Source organism: Lissotriton vulgaris, chromosome 7 (assembly GCF_964263255.1).
Source record: "Lissotriton vulgaris chromosome 7, aLisVul1.2, whole genome shotgun sequence".
Lineage (NCBI taxonomy): Eukaryota > Metazoa > Chordata > Amphibia > Caudata > Salamandridae > Lissotriton > Lissotriton vulgaris.
The window spans coordinates 748,682,969-748,702,191 of NC_141695.1; positions in this window are offsets into that span (position 1 = coordinate 748,682,969).

Consider the following 19,223-nt stretch of genomic DNA (forward strand, 5'->3'; position numbering starts at 1 on the left):
AAGGGGTGGTGAGGGACAGAGTCTCTGTATTAAGCAGAAAGCTCTCACCCAGTCAAGAGATCAGGGCTAGATCCAACACCGTTTGCATATAGCCAGGTTCTGAGCTGGGATGGGGCAGTGAGATAAATAACGGTGATGGATCAAGCCCTGATCTTTGGACTGGGTAAGAGTGGTCTGTTTAACTCAGACACTCTGTTCATCACCACCCCCTTTTTGTAAATCGTTTTTGGCCACTATAGGTGTGGCAGGGTATACTCAGACATGAGTCCCTTTCTCACTGCTCCATCAGGATTCAAGCAAGCCGGGCCGAAGAAGGCTGAAATGCCAGAAACCGGTCCCCGGTAGCTTGTCTCCTTTCTGGTGAAGAATTGGCTTGGTAGTTTAGTCTGCCCTGTTCCCATGATGCACTGGGCCAGGGAAAGACTGATTTGCATATAGCCAGGTTCTGAGCTGGGATGGGGCAGTGAGATAAATAACGGTGATGGATCAAGCCCTGATCTTTGGACTGGGTAAGAGTGGTCTGTTTAACTCAGACACTCTGTTCATCACCACCCCCTTTTTGTAAATCGTTTTTGGCCACTATAGGTGTGGCAGGGTATACTCAGACATGAGTCCCTTTCTCACTGCTCCATCAGGATTCAAGCAAGCCGGGCCGAAGAAGGCTGAAATGCCAGAAACCGGTCCCCGGTAGCTTGTCTCCTTTCTGGTGAAGAATTGGCTTGGTAGTTTAGTCTGCCCTGTTCCCATGATGCACTGGGCCAGGGACAGACTGATTTGCATATAGCCAGGTTCTGTGCTGGGATGGGGCAGTGAGATAAATAACGGTGATGGATCAAGCCCTGATCTTTGGACTGGGTAAGAGTGGTCTGTTTAACTCAGACACTCTGTTCATCACCACCCCCTTTTTGTAAATCGTTTTTGGCCACTATAGGTGTGGCAGGGTATACTCAGACATGAGTCCCTTTCTCACTGCTCCATCAGGATTCAAGCAAGCCGGGCCGAAGAAGGCTGAAATGCCAGAAACCGGTCCCCGGTAGCTTGTCTCCTTTCTGGTGAAGAATTGGCTTGGTAGTTTAGTCTGCCCTGTTCCCATGATGCACTGGGCCAGGGACAGACTGATTTGCATATACCCAGGTTCTGAGCTGGGATGGGGCAGTGAGATAAATAACGGTGATGGATCAAGCCCTGATCTTTGGACTGGGTAAGAGTGGTCTGTTTAACTCAGACACTCTGTTCATCACCACCCCCTTTTTGTAAATCGTTTTTGGCCACTATAGGTGTGGCAGGGTATACTCAGACATGAGTCCCTTTCTCACTGCTCCATCAGGATTCAAGCAAGCCGGGCCGAAGAAGGCTGAAATGCCAGAAACCGGTCCCCGGTAGCTTGTCTCCTTTCTGGTGAAGAATTGGCTTGGTAGTTTAGTCTGCCCTGTTCCCATGATGCACTGGGCCAGGGACAGACTGATTTGCATATAGCCAGGTTCTGAGCTGGGATGGGGCAGTGAGATAAATAACGGTGATGGATCAAGCCCTGATCTTTGGACTGGGTAAGAGTGGTCTGTTTAACTCAGACACTCTGTTCATCACCACCCCCTTTTTACAAAGGAAACATGGCATTTTATGTTCTAATGGTATTCAATACTCATGGTACCCTTCTCTTAGTGGATTCCATAATACTGATGCTGTGTACAAAAGAAATCTATAATAAAAGATTACATAACAAAATAATATTGTTCCTGAAGCATTAGAAAAGTGCCTGCACTTTATATTCTACTTCTTAACTGACCGCCTGCTACGTCTTACCATCTAGAGAAAGGTCTTTGTAGCAATTTATGTCATGATATTATCTTTACGAGTTTCTGGGCATCCTTGAAAAAGAAGGCAGGAGATTGTCTTTTGAAAAATTTGTCAACGTTTAGTCAGGAATCCTCAGACAGAGAAAATAATTCTTTGTTTGCATAGTGGTTACGTAAAAGAAGAGAAGCTGAGGAAAGATATCTTTGTGCAACGGTCCTAGCTTTCTAGAGCGTGGCTATAGCAGTGCAGACATACATTCCTCTAGAATATATTTCAATCATACTCTAACAGGCTTTCCTACACAGTCAGAGTGGAATCTTGCATGGATTCACCTGGTTAAACCAATCTGCCTTGCATTTTTTGTCTACCCAAGCAGTGTATTTCTCAATCAATTGATTGATTGAACCTCCTTAATTCAAACACAGATGATTTTTCTGAATGATACAGTTCAGCAGACTACTTGTCTAGGACTGGCAAAAATTAAAGACTTGAATTCACCAAACATTCCTTCCATTGCACGATTTGATAATTGGCAACAGTTAACAATGTGCACTGAAGAACAGCTCAATAGTGTGGTGCAGAATTGTACATTTAACTCCACACTTCCAGGTCCAAATAGATGGTTATTGTAGCTAATGGACACAAATCGTTATGTTTCATTTTTGAATGCCATTATATTGCTTAAGGCAACCAGATGTTACTCCCATTCACAGCACTCAAGGATAGTCATCTCCTATTCGGTAGGGATGTTGTGCCAACAATAGTTGGAACATTCCAAACCATCTGCAGGAAAAAAGCATATTTCCCTTCTTTCGGAAGACATGGATCAATATGATTTTTTTATTTGGTCCTAAGTCTCCGCATTCAAAAACATTTATTTATGTCACATACAATGAAATTTGGAAACTATCACAAAAGGAAACTGCTGCACATTTAAGACAAATGTATCAAGATAATTTGGCTAAAGTACTTGCTTTTGTTGGTAATAGTATTAATACGTTGTCTTCCCACATTTACAACTTCTGGAATATAGTGTCATCTGTTATCAATATAATGCAAAGTGACATGTCTTCATTAAACCATGGGCAAAGTCAGCTTCGATCTATCATGCAGTTTAGTTAAACACTTTAGGTCCTCAAAAGTGCCCGCATGCCATGGCATTACCTAAATTCTACACACCTATTCTTGTCTTTCAACCTGACACGCAAACAATGACTCATGGTCAAGAAAGACGCCACTTACACAATGTTACATCTCCAGAGTTTAGAAGAGCTCTCATTCACAATAGCAGATACTCCCTCCAGGTGTGGTTAATACATGGTGTAATATCTTTGCTAATTTTTAACATTCTAGATCACAGCTTGCTTGAAACATTTCCCCAGTAGGAAGATATGAAGCCATAGGAGGGGGCTTTATTCCTGAGTTATGGCCTTCACCATTCTCTTATCATTGTGAGTGGGCTGAGATAGAGGGATTTCTTACTGGAAAGAAATGATACTCTTCTGTCGGGCACTCAATTGTTTGTAAACACTTTACCATGCACAGTGCATGGAAGCTTTGGTAGCTAATTTTGCCTGTTTTCTAAAAGGAATACCAGCCTCTTCAATTCTCCTCCTCATTACTATCTTTCAAATGGAAGCTATTTAATGTTAAGCGACTAGGACTGTTGTCAAATGAAGGCTGGAATTATATATATTTTATCGGTGACCTGCTGCAATAATGTGTTCTTTCCACCTACGCATATTGTTTCTGATAATTTGTTGTGACCTTCTATTCTAATGTTGAAGGCAGCCTTTAATAAACTAATTTGACTCAAAGCCTTATTGTTTTAAAAGGATATGCCATCAACATCTGCCGGAGAAACTCTTCAACTGCAGGTTGCAAGGACGTCCAGTGAAATACAGTCCCTGTTAAACACAAATCTACCATTGCATTTTGGCGAGTTTATGCAGCAAATGTTTAATACTTCCAATCCCACCATTATAGCACACTTTTTAAAAATAATCAGGACTAGCTTAGTCAGTACCCTCCAGAAAATCTTTGGAGTAATACTGGCCTTTATCCATTCCCTGTTTTCCAGTGAGTTCAGGGGCATGCCCTTGGAATTATTCCTAGTTTGTAAGATTTTCTTTCTATTTTTCTTACTCTGCAATGGAATTTGCATTTTGAAAGTCATTGGTAATCGAACTACTACATGCCCTGCTCTGCCGTGAACACATAATACGACTCTTTGGAGTCCCTTTGCTCCAGGAACTTAACACTGACTGGTCATTGTCATTCCGACCAGTCTGGTTCACCTGCATGCAACCTGTGTTTCATTGCCTATGATGCCCCTTCAAATGTGCATTGGATGTCTGCTTGACTCTGAAATTGCCTGTTCCTGTGGACATAGACCTGTTGATGAGTCCAATAACAACCCATTTTCGGAGTTGTCCCATGAACTTGCGGCTGATTCAAGATGCATTGTAGGAGACACTCATTCCAGGGGTGATGGGTGCTTCAGCACCAAGATTACTAATCACTGGCTTTAATAAAGGATGCAGGATGCCAGGCTATTTCCTCAGCATCGGCTGATAACAAGGATCTTGTCTGTTCTTTGGAGCTTTTTAAATGGGGCAATCATGGAATCATTGTCTGCAGAGACAGAATCTGTTCTGGATTCAATTAAACATTGATCTTTTGAAAGAAATCATGGGTGCCACCAGCACAAATCAATTTGTTTTTTTTTTTAACCTATGTTTATTATTATGATTAGAAGCTTTTAAGATTTTGCTCATTTACATCTCATTATATTTCTTAACTTGTGCTTAATTTTTTTTATTATTTCGTAAGTCGCTAAGTTACTTTCCAGACCAAATAGGGGGTACCGTGATTTCCCTTTTTCGGCCCGCTTTGGTTCTGCCTTGGTTTTGCATATTAGACGATTTAGGCTGCCACTGCTTTGTAAAGCCACACATAGTACATTTGTTTTTGTGACATTATGTTATTTTAAAAATACACTCTTTATGATATTTGGTATTCAGTGACGCTTCTTGGGATTTAGTCTGAACATTTTGTACAAGGTCGAACAACATGGTTTACGGTTTTCTTGTGCCCAGTCAGCAACATCTCCTAACGTTTTTTAACATAACATGATAGTACAGCTGCAGTTTTCTAACACAGTAGTTCTTATCATATAAATTGTGTCTTGCACCCTTGGGGGGCAGAAAGGAGAATTCCAGCAGAGAGACCAGTCCTGGAATGGAGGCAGCAACCTTGCGTAAACTGAGGTTACACCTATAATGCGGACCACGTAACCACACTGACAAGGTCTGTGGTCTGTTGCTAATCCCAGAGACCACTATATATCCCTGTGCTCATATAGTGAGGGCAGGCCTTGACAGATATACTAGTTGCTGTGGTTGGGTTGTTCATTGTATACAGCTTGCTAGAATGCTGATTACATTGCTCAGTTGAATTTGTTCATTTGTTGCTGCACATCTGCATCAAAGTAGTCTATGATAATTTTGATAAATATATTGTAGACTTCCTTTAAGTCTTTCTTGTGTTTACTATGGACATGCATGAGTGAGAAATGAAAGGTGCTGATCTGTTTCCACGGTTCCCTCGGGGACTAGATGTTCATGTTCTAGGTTTGCCAAAATTACCCCCTACTCTGGAAAGATTGTGAGTTCAGGTGAGGCACTGTGAGCCCGTCGGATTTGGGCCTACAGGCACAGATATGGTAGCGAGACTCAGTCCCTACATTCTGATATCCTGTTATCCCGAGGCACAGTTCTGCTTCCCAGCAGAATCCCTGCAACAGAAGGATGTTGGAAGGAGTGAATATGACATGTGTAGTTATTTGTATGGTGTACTTTAGTGTAGCGTAATTATTTCATTACTCAGTATAAATTGTATTGCACTGTACTGGGCAATATCGTGGTGTATAGTACTTCATTTACTTGATGAAAACAGACTTATCAAAATATATTGCTGCACACATTGATTTGTAAATGTTGATTACTGAAAATAAGAAATAAAAACTGCAGGATCCCAATGAGCCTATCCTGGTATCAGTAAATGAAATGATGAACTGCAAGTGCTTTTACGAGGAACCAGAGTTCAGGCAGACAGATCTGTGTAAGGGCAGGAGGTATTCAGTCCTGTGACAGTCCTAGCCTGGCTAGCCTTTTCTTGCTATTGCTTTTCAAGGGGTAAGCCTGTGTGGATTTGATATCCTGATTCAAAGCAATGTGACTTACTTGCTCAATTTACCTTAGGGCCAGAGAAGAGCTGTGGTGTGGTAATCAGTAAAGCAAGAACATGTCTATATTCTCTCAGATGAAGAAACTGTGTGAATATACTGTGGGTTTTATAAAAAGTTTCAGCTGTTGGGGAGGGAGAAGAAAGAGAATTTGGAGACAGTGAATGTTTCCATTAATTTATAAGGGTACCAAAAGATTTTTTTTTAAAGCTAGCAAAATAAAAATTATTAAACACATTGAGTAGAGAATTTTTAAATAGGAGATGAATTTGATTTAAAAATATGGTAAACTATAACATGATTTTTATATTTTAAAATCCCTGATTTTGCTTAAAATCATGTTATTTTTTTAGCAGTTTTATTTTTACCTAGTTTACGTATATGATATTAAAATTTATACTATACTGTTTAGTGTACTGCAGCCTAGTTAAGTACAGTGGAGAGTATTAAAATATATTTTAATAAAGCATAATAATTCTATGGCATAAAAAGGAAATAATAATAATTATGCCATGGCAGTGGACATAAATATGCCGTAATCACACTATTTAGGGCAACTGTATTAATAAACTCAGGCTCACACATTTATTAATACAGTGGAAGGGTCAAATTTGCTTAACGAACAGGTAGGACATCAACTAGCTGTCCGTACCAGACAGCAGACTAGTAATAATACAATCACTAAAATTAGAGATCCCATTAAAGGTATTACTAACGAGCCAAAAGAGATTAGGGAAGCTTTTCATAATTATTACAAGGATCTTTACACCGAGACCGGGAAGAATCAATCTAAAATAAATGAATATTTGGACTATGGCACAGGGATTCAATTACCTAAGACTGACAAAGAAAAACTTGAAGAAATACCATGTTGGATTGAAATCCTTCTGTCTATTAATAGCCTACACGCTGGTAAAGCTACGGGTCTAGATGGAATTCCAACGGAATTCTACGCTAAATTTCATAAGCAATTAAAAGAAATTATGACCAAACTTATAATACAGGTATTTCAGGGGGGCATGCACCGGAATCTTGGAACAAGGCCAAAATTATCGTCTTTCCAAAAAAAGACAAAGAACCGACTGAACTAGGGGCTTATCGTCCTATTACCTTGATAAATAATGATGCAAAAATTTACTCCAAATTATTAGCTACTCGACTAGCCCCGGTTATCCATAAAATAATCTCCGTCAGGCAGCATGGATTTGTTCCCGGTAGATCCACCACAGACCATATTCAGAGGGTGATCACACTCTTTGACATGGCAGAAGTAACAGGAGACCCTATGGCATTGATTCTCTTAGATGCCAAAAAAGCTTTTGATAGGGTCTCCTGGGATTACTTATGGACCGCCATGTCAAAGAGTGGGATTGGGGAGTTATTTATCAACGCGGTACGTAAGATGTATGTCAACCCAAAAACCGTGGTCTCGATTAATGGTGAAAATTCCGCTTCAATTGAAGTAACAAGAGGTACAAGGGAGGGTTGTCCGTGCTCCCCGCTGTTATTTGCCATTTTTATAGATCCGTTCATCCACAGACTGGAAGAAAATACATCTATAACTCCCATAAAGACATCTAATGGTGATACTAAGTCTTTAGCGTATGCTGATGATATTGCTATCGTGACACCCAATCCGAATAAATCTGTGGAGGAAATGGAAAAAGAGGCAAATACATTTGGGGAAATCTCGGGGTATAAACTAAACCAATCTAAAACCCAAATTATAATCAATAATAAATGTAATTTTGTGGATGATAGAGTAACGGACAAAGCAATATATTTGGGTGTCAATCTCACTGCTAATCTAAATAACTTGGTTAAACTTAATATGGATCCCCTAATCAAACAAACCGAAAAAGGCTTAAAAAAATTACATAATTTGCATCTAACAATCATAGGAAGGTGTAATGTAATAAAAATGTTATATCTTCCCAAATTTGTATACTGTTTCCGCACTATTTGTTTGAATTTTGAACCATTATTATTTAAGGAAATTGATAGAATTTTCTCCCACTTTATTTGGAACTATGGGAAAACTCGTAGAGCTAATATATTTTTTACCCTACCGATAGATAGAGGTGGACTGGCACTCCCCAACTTAAAAATTTACTGGTGGGCAACAATTCTTAAATACAGTAATTTATTGCTTAAGATTAACCGTGAGGATACTACAGAGAGATCAGTCCCATCGCCTCAGGAACTTATTCTGGGTAGTTTGGCAGGCGCACATTTGTGGCGACTGACGTATGACTGCCACTTTAAGAAAGTGCGGTTTAAAACTTTATCGGGAATCTACGCTGCCTGGAGCCAGATTCGTAAACATTTAGGGCTAGGCCGATTTTCGTATTATACAACTTTTATAACTAATCAAAATCTCCCAGAGATTTTCTCTGATTCATGTATGACACGGTGGATTAGACATGGTATAGTACAAGTCGGCTGTCTCTATGAGCCAGCTGGCTTTATGTCATTTGAATCTCTAAAAAATAAATATGGCCTGGAACACAGGGACTTTTTTAAATATCTACAGGTGAGGGATTTTATCATGAAAAAGGAGGGAGGAGGTATGGCTATGCTTGAAAATGATTTAATAGAAATAGCTGTACAATGTAGTAATGTTAAAATTGGGGTACTATATAATCATTTAATGACTAGCGTTCCGGATGATATGGATAAAAATATACTAAAATGGCAGGATAAACTTGGGCTATCAAGTTTAGCTATACAGAATTCATTTCAAATGTCCCAATCGTTATTAATGTCCTCAAAGTTATATGCCCAATTTTATAAAACCTTTTTTTCATTATATCATACTCCTTATCAACTAGCTAAATGGAGCATCAGTAAAGGGACCTTCTGCCCCAGATGTTCGATGCCAGACGTAGACTTAATCCATATGCTTGCAACTTGTGGGGCATTATGCGCTATTAGAAGAGAGATATCTATCTTTCTCTCTGAAGTAATGGAGACTAAAATAGAAATTACAACTGCAGAAATAATTCTGGGGCTAGATAACGAGAACCATCCGGATAACATAAAGGGATTTTTGTTTGTTTCTATGGCCGTGTTTCGAATTTGCCTAACATCTGGGTGGTTAGATAAGGTTCCACCATCCTTTCAACAGTGGCGGGCTCGACTACTCTCGAAAGAGAGGGGTTGAAAAATTTGGTACCCATTAACTCATTGGATTGATGGTCTATGATAGACGGCTTAAATTGTTTATCTAATGTATTACTGTGATTAGTAATTGTCTTGTTTATCTGGTCCCAAATAATTACTCGCTATGTTCAGTTTAAGAAGGGAAGGGGAAAAGAAAAAAGGGGAAAGAAAAAAAAAAATATATATATATATATATATATATGTTACATGTTCAAACTATGCGTATATCGGACTGTGTATATATTTATAAAATTCTTTGCCTGTATTGGAGGGTGGGGGGGGTGGGGGTGGTGGTGGGATGAAATGTTAAAATCTCAATAAATAACTTTAAAAAAAAAAAAAGGAAGGGTCAAATTTGAGTGTATTACCATCGTATAAATCCAAACATGAGAAAAACACTGTTTATTGTTTCACAGACTTATTTAAAATGTATGTGGTAACTGAAACAACTCTCTTAGTAGTCACAGGTCTCTTCAATGTGATTTTATCACTGTGCAAACATGTAACCCCTTGCATACCTAATTTGGTTAAATATCTATTGTTAAAACAAGTCCACAAGAAGAAAATACTGTGACACAAACCATATATGCAGATGTGCAAGGTGTAAAACCTCAAGTGATTCATGATGCTTATCCCCTCCCTAGAAGTAATAGGATAACAGTGAACTAATTGTACTTGATAGCCAGTTATATCCAAATTCCAAAGGGCTTGTGGAATCACGAAGGTGAGGGGCACTGATCTAATTATGGACGTTGTTGCTAAACTCTTCTGCCATTTATGCAACCTTGTATTGTAAAATAATAATGTGTGGTCAGACCACTCCTTATTGGCTTTAAGGTCCTTAGGGTGACAAGAAGTCCTTAAATCCCTGGCATGAAAATGGCAAACACTTTAAGATCATCCATTGAATAACTCCAGCAGCTCTGAGTGAAGCATTGAATCACCACACGCTCTCATTAAGTGGCAACCTGGAGAGTGACACTCTCTGCCTTGAAAACTGGCTGCAGCAATGCACCCATGCACTCGCCGCCATGTAAATGTAAATGTAAATGTAAATGTAAATGTTTTTGTACTTGTATAGCGCACAGCTACCCGCAGTGGGTTTCCCGGCACTTGTACGAATACCGCAAGGGAACCCTTCCTGGCTTTCCCTGTGAAGTGTCCACTCCTGGGCACCCCCATGGTGCAGACCAGGCATCCCTTGCGTTGTGGGGGCCGTTGTGGATAATTAAGCAAGCTATTGCCCAGAGTTGCAGCGTGGGAGCCATGATCAGAATAGGCACAGAGGCGAGAATATCTGGTCAGGGGAATTAATGAGCCCGAGACCCGCCGGGGAAGGAATCCAACCCTGGTCCCTGGCCAGAGCTCTGCATTAAGGTCTGCCTGCTCTAACCATTGAGCCACACTTGTCCACCCACTCTTCCAAGTTAACCAGAATTTCCACTCCCTGGTTTAATGAAGTTCTTAGGCAGAGTAAGCGTTCCTGCAAGCGCCTGAAATGGTTATGGCACAAAAACTTTAATTTAGAGGCAAATCTACATATAAACAGGCCTTGAAAGTCCACCACATTAAAATTTACGAGGCCAAAAAATGATATTTTGTGGCCAAAATCGAGACCTCCGGAAATAAGGGCAAGGACATTTGTAAAATAGTTAAAGACTTCTCCTACCCATCTTCAGTTACCAGACCTTTTACATCCTCTATGGAATGGACGAGCCAACTTGCAGCCTTTTTTAATGATAAGATCAGAATCATACAAGACTCTTTCATGAGGAGCCTCTCTGTGGATGGAATATACTCCAAATTTCTAACACCCGGAACCCCTGTTGAGGGTCCATCGCTAGTACAATTTCCCCCTCTCCAACTGGAGGTATCCTTGAAGATTATGAAGAGCCTTAAGTCAGAATCTCCCTCGGGCCCCTGCTCAGCAAATTTGCTGGCCTTGGTGGCCGAGGCCATCATTCTAGCACCTAATAAAGTCCTGCATTCCTCGCTGAGGACGGCTAAGGGGCTGGATGGAATGCACCAGAATCCTTCTGTTGCTAAAAAAGCCCTTAGCCGATCCCTTGATTGCAGTCAATTACAGACCTATCTCACTGCTTCCATGTTTCTCTACGACTTTAGATAAATATGTTAACTCAGTCATTTCTGAATGTGTAGAAAATAATGATCTCTTCCATCAGAGCCAGTTGGGTTTCAGATCCAATTTTAGTACGGAGACGGCTCTTCTCGAAATCTCAGAGTCCATCAAGGAGAAGCTTGATAAGGGGGGGTAAAGCCATGCTAATTTTGCTGGACCTCTAATACACATTAGATTTTCCAAGAATAAATTCTGGACCAAGGAACTTGACTAATATGTTGGTTCAGCCTGCTGGTTGGGAGTGCTAGACATATACTCAGTGGGCGATGGTCGTTTATTGCGTTCTAATGGGTTTCATAACTAAAGTGGCATGAAGCACATCACCTCTTGATCTGTATCTTCCTGTAGTTTGAGCTGGTTACTGTTTAACTTCTTCAAGACTACTCTTATCTGGTCTTTCAGGCATTATTGTAATAGATAATCAGGGCCAATATGTGACTTTTATCTAGATGATTCAATATGATTTGGTAACAAATTTCAGATGTCAACAACGTAATTGTGGATGCCTTGATCAGATTTGAAACATAAGTAAAAATGTTCCCTTTGGCTCTCCCATGGAATGAGGGAACTGCGGCTGTGTGATATGTCTTGAAGCCATTAATGTGTATTTCACCTGTTGCCCATGCCTCTTGGAAACAAAGAATGTTTAATTTCCCAGTGTACTCGGTCCATACAGGGTTTGTCAACTTAGTACACAGACATGCTATATTTCAGAAGAGTACATTTAAAATATTGTTTTGGGGATTATTGATTTCTGGCCTAACTGGGGGTGATTCAGTCGAAGGTGAGGATTCTTGTATTGAGTTCACCCTTTTATCTTGGTTGTTTCCCTGGATTTGTGATAGTGGTCTTCTCTGTGTCTTTTTGATTCCTATACCCTGATGACCACTAGCATTAATGACCCTCCAGGGGCCCAAATGGGACAAGCTCCTCTTTATCTGCAGGAAGGACAGAAACAATGTAGGTGGCCGCCTCCCCTCTGGCCCTCGTGTTGATGTTTTGAGTAGTTAGTCACTCAATCTAGTTGATAGCTCTATATTATAGTTACATTGCCCCCAACCTGGCGAGTCCAAATGATTCACACTTTGGCCCGTGCAATGCGCTGACTGATAGAAAAAATCCAATGGGAGGACGTTAATACCAGAAAAAGATAAATTCTTGTCCCCAGGTCTTCCCAAAAATGTATCCCACTAGTTTTGGAGTTTTGACCGTAAGAACAGCAGAGTACCCCTGGAAGATCTTCCTGTTATTGCCCAACCATCGGAGTCTTCTAACCATCTTAAATTCATCAAACAATACATTGGTCTACCCCGTATTGCTCCCCAGCCAATGCAATGCCTTGTTTCGGAAGGAGACCCAGGTTTTGTTTTCTCTTCGGCAGAGGCTTGGTACATTTGCCAGAATTACAGCATATGGGGTGGTGGCTGGTGGTAAACTTAGACGATGTAAGCTATCTTAAATCTCCACCTGAGGAAAAAAGGTGGGTGGGGCTCTACTGGATGACTCTGAGAAATGGCCCTAAGCAGAACAATCTCTATTTCTTTCGAACCCTGATGATTTACTCATATACAGAGGCATAAATATTTACTCATGTACAGAGACGCATATTGGTCATTAAACCCATATTTGCTTCCTGTACTTACTCCTTTAGTAACTTTTTAATACACGTAGGATATCCCTGAATAAAAGGACACTTTTATGGTTTATCCTAAGGTGTTTCTAACCAGTAAGCTGGATCAGAGTATTATCCAGATAAGATAAGTAATATCTAACAACTCCCTCGGGTCAAGCCATAGCCTCAGGCCGAGTCCACCCTGGTAGAACCACCTTACCAGGGTTGGACAAGGTGGCAAATGATAAAGCATGTCACATTATGTGAGTGAGCCATCCTCGTCCAATTCTTGGAATTACTCAAAAACTGGGAGTAAAGTAAGTAGCGATAGCTGGGAGATCAATACATCTATTTCTCATGTTTTGGTAAATAGCGTACTGAGTTTAACACTGGGGTGTCAGAACAATTTTGTGATATGATCAGTTACTAATGGCTGGTGTGAACCCACTAATGCCCTCTATCGCTCCCCTTGTGTGATATAATAGTTTGAAAAGGGGACAGCTGTGAGAGAAGAACTGTTAGGTGATGCTAAGATTAGTCACCAGATAAAACGGTTTCTGTATAGAATTGAAGGCCGCTCGTTTGACGATGAGTATGTCCTTTCCATTCTAGCAGCTTCCTCAATTATGGGAGATGCAACCTTAAAACCTTACCCAGATGAATAATTGGGAGTCTTTATTGGAACAAAAGAGGACACAGGTAAAAACGATGCTTCATGGAGCAAAAATGATGGAATACCTGAGGGGAAATGTGGTCCTAGAATCTTCCTGAAGGACAAACAATTTAGTAAGGACAACATTCTCGCCCACCATTCAGCAACTACCACCTGAAATTGCGGTGTTTGAACAGGCCATACAAATAGGACAGGAACCAATAAGATAGGTGAAATATACCCTCTTCCAGAACTTGACAAAGGCAGAGAAGAATGTGTTAGAAGAACTAAAAAAACAATGATGCAGTGGTGATAAACTCCACAGATACAGGGGACATTGTAATTTTACCAAAAGCAATGTACCATAATGAATGCAAAAACTTGTTGAGTAGCGATAAACACTTCAAGAAACTGGACAAGAATCCTGCACAGTATATCCCAGAGGAGATAGCATTACTTGTTAAAGAAGGACTCGAAAATGGATTGATCACTGAAAAGGAAGCCCTTTTCCTTGTGGAAAAAGAACCATGAATACCTTAATTCTATATCTTGCCGAAAGTACATAAAAATAAAATTCCACCCCCAGAGGGCCCTATAGTATTACGTACAGGGTCTGCATGGCCCCTCTATCACAATTTTGTGATTTGTTTCTTAAACTCCTGGTAGCAGAGATGCCCCTGTACCTGCAAGATACAAAAGACACCTCAGGAAACTAAAAGACATGGCCTTTGATCCAGTGAGGGAGATACTGTGAACCCTAGATGTGGAATCTCTGTATACCACCATCCCACAGGATTCCACTCTAGAGGCAATAGAGAAACGTCTCGCCCGAAGCAGGCTAACCAACAGAAACCAGCGAGGTTTATCCTAGACTGAACCCACATGGTTCTGACTAGAAAGGTTTTTGAACATGAAGGAGATTACTTCCTTCAGATCCATTTTTTTCATAATGATATTTTGTATTCAACAAACAGCTATGTTATTTATGCAACCAGATATCTGGTTATATATAAACAGCGATCAAATTGCGTTTGATATGAGATATGACTAAAATGAGAATGATGAGATCTATTCCTATAGTTCTGATTCTTTATAAATATTTGTTATAGACATTTATGCCAATATCTCTTTAATAATTTAAAATATTTGTATAGATATGGTTTCGAAGATGTTTGCACTGTGATTCTAAGTCAATGCATTTAAGCTTTTAATAACAATGTATTTTCAGACAAGATGGTTTTAGAAGTATAAGTCATTAATTATGCCAGTATGCCTATAATTGCAATTTGAAATTAGTCTTTCTTCTAACCAGAAAAGCATTTGTCTTTTGTCAGTACCTATTATTGTCCTGTTTGTCAACCACGTGGTATTTATTTATAAATTGCTGAAAATGCTGCAGCATGTTGCATGTGATCAAGGCCATCTGTTGTGGCCGAAACACGTCATGGATATAAGTGAGCAACAGCAATATATTTTTGCACCTCAGCATTTGGAGTCTGTGCCCGCTTCTTCGAAGTTTTGGTATTTGGGATTGTTTTACAATCAACCATACGGAAGATGGCTGTTTCTGCCACATGGACCACTTCCCTGGATGTTGGTCGAGTGGCAAACAGCTGATTTGTTTTTGAAGTCTCTAGAATGAGTGAGACCACAGTTACCCCCTGCCACGGCAAATAATACTCAGCGAGCACTGGTGGCAGTGAATTTCGAGTCGGAGGACCCATGAGGCATAGCAAGGCCAGCGGTTAGTCTGAGCATTAGACAGGTGGGGAGGTGTGCATGTTATGCCAACGGATTAGGGAATTTATATCCATTGTACTCACATCAATATTGGAAAGCTTTAAGTATGTCTGAAGAAGTGCTGTGGGAGAGAGAAGCAACTGCAAAGTGCTTTTTGATAATTTACCAGCGTTTACTGATAATGTACCGAAAAAAGACTCTCAAATACTTCTGTCAGCAATGATGTCAGATCAATATTATAGGCTTTGGAATAGAACATGGAAAGCAAAATGACTAAATGGTGGGAGCAAAAATCGCTTCTGAAATATAATGAAGTCAGACGTATACCACATGGTCTGCGCATTATGTGACCTCCGAGCTTTGAAAACCTGAATCCTCGGATGATCAAAGAATGGGCAGAGAGTAATCTGGAGGTGTCAATGAGGCTGGTTCAAATTCTGATAAAATATGCAGAAGTTGATTGAGAATTAATCCTGATGGAAATTGATTGTATCAATAAATAGTTGGACCAATCTGACCAAAAGAAATTAATTTTTAAAAGTCAGGGTGAATTAAGGGACAGACCCAAAAAGCATGAAAATATCATTAAAGAAAGGAAAGCACATAAATTCTCAAGGGATAAAACAGATTACAAATCAGGTCAGATGTTTAATTTTTCAAGAAAATTTGACTCCATTAGATGGCAACATTTCACCAATTCAAACATCGCGGGCTCAAACATCGCGGGCAGAATTAAAGAATTAATATTCAAAATGCTCACACAATGTCTGTATCTTCCCTCAGCTCAATACAAAGTGAAACGGATTCTGAAGATGGAAGAATGATCCCCAACAATAGAGGAGGGGATTTGGGGAAGGTAACGCTGGCCGATGGGTTTGATTTTTTGCAGCAAGACCGCCAACAAACATCAAGACCGCGGAATCCAAAACACACACAAGACAAAGAAGAAATCAATGAAAAGGGGCTAGGAGGAAACTCAGCAAATATAAGAAAAAAGAAACAACAAGGCAACAAATGGCAAAGAAAGTCAAAGAGATGGATAATACAATTATCACTCAATTGGAGAGTGATCTGAACCAAACTGAGATTCAACTTCCATCACTAGGCCTAACTTTCTGCCCTGAAAGTAACTTTAATTAAAGTCTAACAAATGTATCTGAAAACTCATCACATTCTTCAGAATTAAACGATCAGGAAGTTAGAACATTCGGAAAACATCTTCCAGTTATTTCAGCTCCGACAACATACAAGTGCCAGATGTGCAAATTCTACGAGTATTACAAGATCTGTTGAACGAGGAGCGTAACAATGACGCTGCAGATTCAACCCAAGTTGAGATACGGGAAGAAGGTTTCAATCCATCAGATACAAACAAGTCCCTTCAAACCTGCATCTACATTCATGCCTATAATGCCACAAGATACAATGAAATTTTCCACAATCGTATAGTGGAAAAAATTTAAAAACTTAATGACCTCGGAAGACCCGGCAAAGAGGGGGTGCTAACCGTTTCGGAGTTGGCTGGGTGCCGGGTCTGGGGGGTACATTCTGATGCTGCATAAGGCCCTTGGAGGACCCAGTACCTCCCCGGAAGCCGTACAGTGTGCGGAGAACGCCTCAGACCTAGTGACTGTGGGTGCCTCGGAAGAGGAGTGCTAGACACAACTGAAGGAGGCTAGTAGTTGACTGCTAGAGAGGGGTGAAAGTGCGGAGGTCTTCCCTATCGGCGGGGAGAGCAGACATCGCAATTCAGGAGGCGAGATGGCGACCATAACAGAAATGGACAAGACTCTGCCCCGGTCCACCAAAGGGAGCTAAGAATGTCCAATCCAATACACTGGACTGCTATTCTAGACCCAAGGGGTCCTCAGTGGAAGCGAAAACGGCCATCGTTGGGAGGGAAGAGACGACGTTCGCCGGAGACGAGCCAACACTGACGGATCTCATGGAGGCTATTACTGGAGTTCAATCATCCCTTGGCCAAAAGATGGAGGCCCTGGATACCAAACTCGACACTGTTACCATTGAGATGGAGCGGACCTTGTGAAGGCAAATGAAAAGGTCAGGACTCTGAAACTCAAAACAGCTAGCCTAATAGATGACGTGAACCTGCTGCAGCAGGAGGTGCGTGATCTTAAGGCCTCACGAGTACAGGTGGATCAAAAGTTGGATGACTATAAAGGCGTGCACAACGAAACAATGGTCGATTACTGGGAAGCCAGAAAAGTCAGAAGGCCAAACACCGGACCTGTTTGTGGAGGACCTCATCCTCAACCACTTAAAACTTAAAGGGCTTAGCAACTTCATCACGGTTGAGCGCGCTCACAAACTATCGCGACCGGGATGCGATCCTCCAGGCGGCCGAGCTGGGGCTCCATTGAAGTTTGAAAATGCGACTCTCTCTTTCTTCCCGGATTTTACCCAGATGGTTCAAAAACAACGCCTGTGGTTCTTGTTGGTAAAAAATAAAATGAGAGATAAAGGGATAAAGTATGCCATGATGTTCCCGGCCCGCCTCCGAGTGGAACTCAACGGGAAAGCCTGTTATTTTGACAATCCCGAGGTGGCGACAGACTGGCTGGAGAGTATTCACATGCCGCACCCGGTGAGAGCCAAGACCGAGGAGAAGCGGATGAACAATGACTTTGGTGAAAAGAGTGGTTGCAGGGACCTTAACTGTATTCTAATGTTGTGGGTGTGGGCTAACAATGGATCACTGACCTGTAGAGCTCAGAGGATATCCTAGTGGATTAATGTGTACTGGGGCCACTATGGGGTCGTGGGGGGGTAGGGGGGTAGGGGGGTATGGAGCTCGCACGTGGGCCCTCCTCTGTTTTCTACTTTTAGTTAGTCGTAGACTAGATTGGGGGCGACAGGCACACTGCTAGTTGGGGATGAGCATAAGCTACATGCAGGGGTGCAGGGTGGCGGGTGGGAGGTCGTATGTTTTGGGTTAGAGTTGCATTGAGTTCCAAGTTTTTATTTGTTTTTCTTTTGGTATAGCATCGGGTGACCCAGACAGGACTTAACGTTACAATGTCTATTGGTAGTAAGGTATTGGGGGTATCCACGCTTAGTTGGAATATAAAATGGCCTGGGAGACAAGATTAAAAGGGGTATGGTGAGCCAGTTGATTAGGAGACATTCCCCAGACGTGGTGTTGCTACAAGAGACGCAGTTGATCGGTAATCGTTGTATGGCCCCCCATAGGGGCGGCTACAAATTGGTGGCACACGCCGGCTTCACCACCGGGTCTAGGGGAGTTGGAATATTGACAAAAAACTCCTTTCCATTGGCTATAAAGGCCACATGGGCTGATAATTGAGGCAGATACATTGGTTTCTCAGGACTATGGGAAGGAAGAGTGGTCACATTTTTGTCAGTTTATGTCCCACCAGGTCTCCAGACAGATATATATTGCGACCTTTGTGTGATCTTCTTGACACTGTCTGTTGGGATCCTGATTTTGGGGGCAGACTTCAATGCGGTGATGGACGGTGAAGCGGATAGATACCCGGCTCGAACTCTGGCGCCGTCTCAGAGGTGGCTGCCAAGTTTCGTGGCCACAATAGGCCTTGTGGATGGGTGGAGACGGAGGAATCCGGACGGAGTGCACTACACACACACTTCAGCTGCACACAACTCCCTATCAAGAATTGATTATGTCCTGGTACCGGCATCGCAGGCAGCCTGGGTTCGGGAGGCATGACACATGGGTAGGGGGATTTCAGACCACTCACCAGTCTGGCTCAGAGTAGAGGTGGGGCAGCGGGATGCAGGGAGGATCACCCCATTAGTGCATGGCAATTAAGAGATCCCGACATCAAAAAGGAGGTGCTACAGGTTGCGGAAAGGTATTTCCAGGAGAATGTGG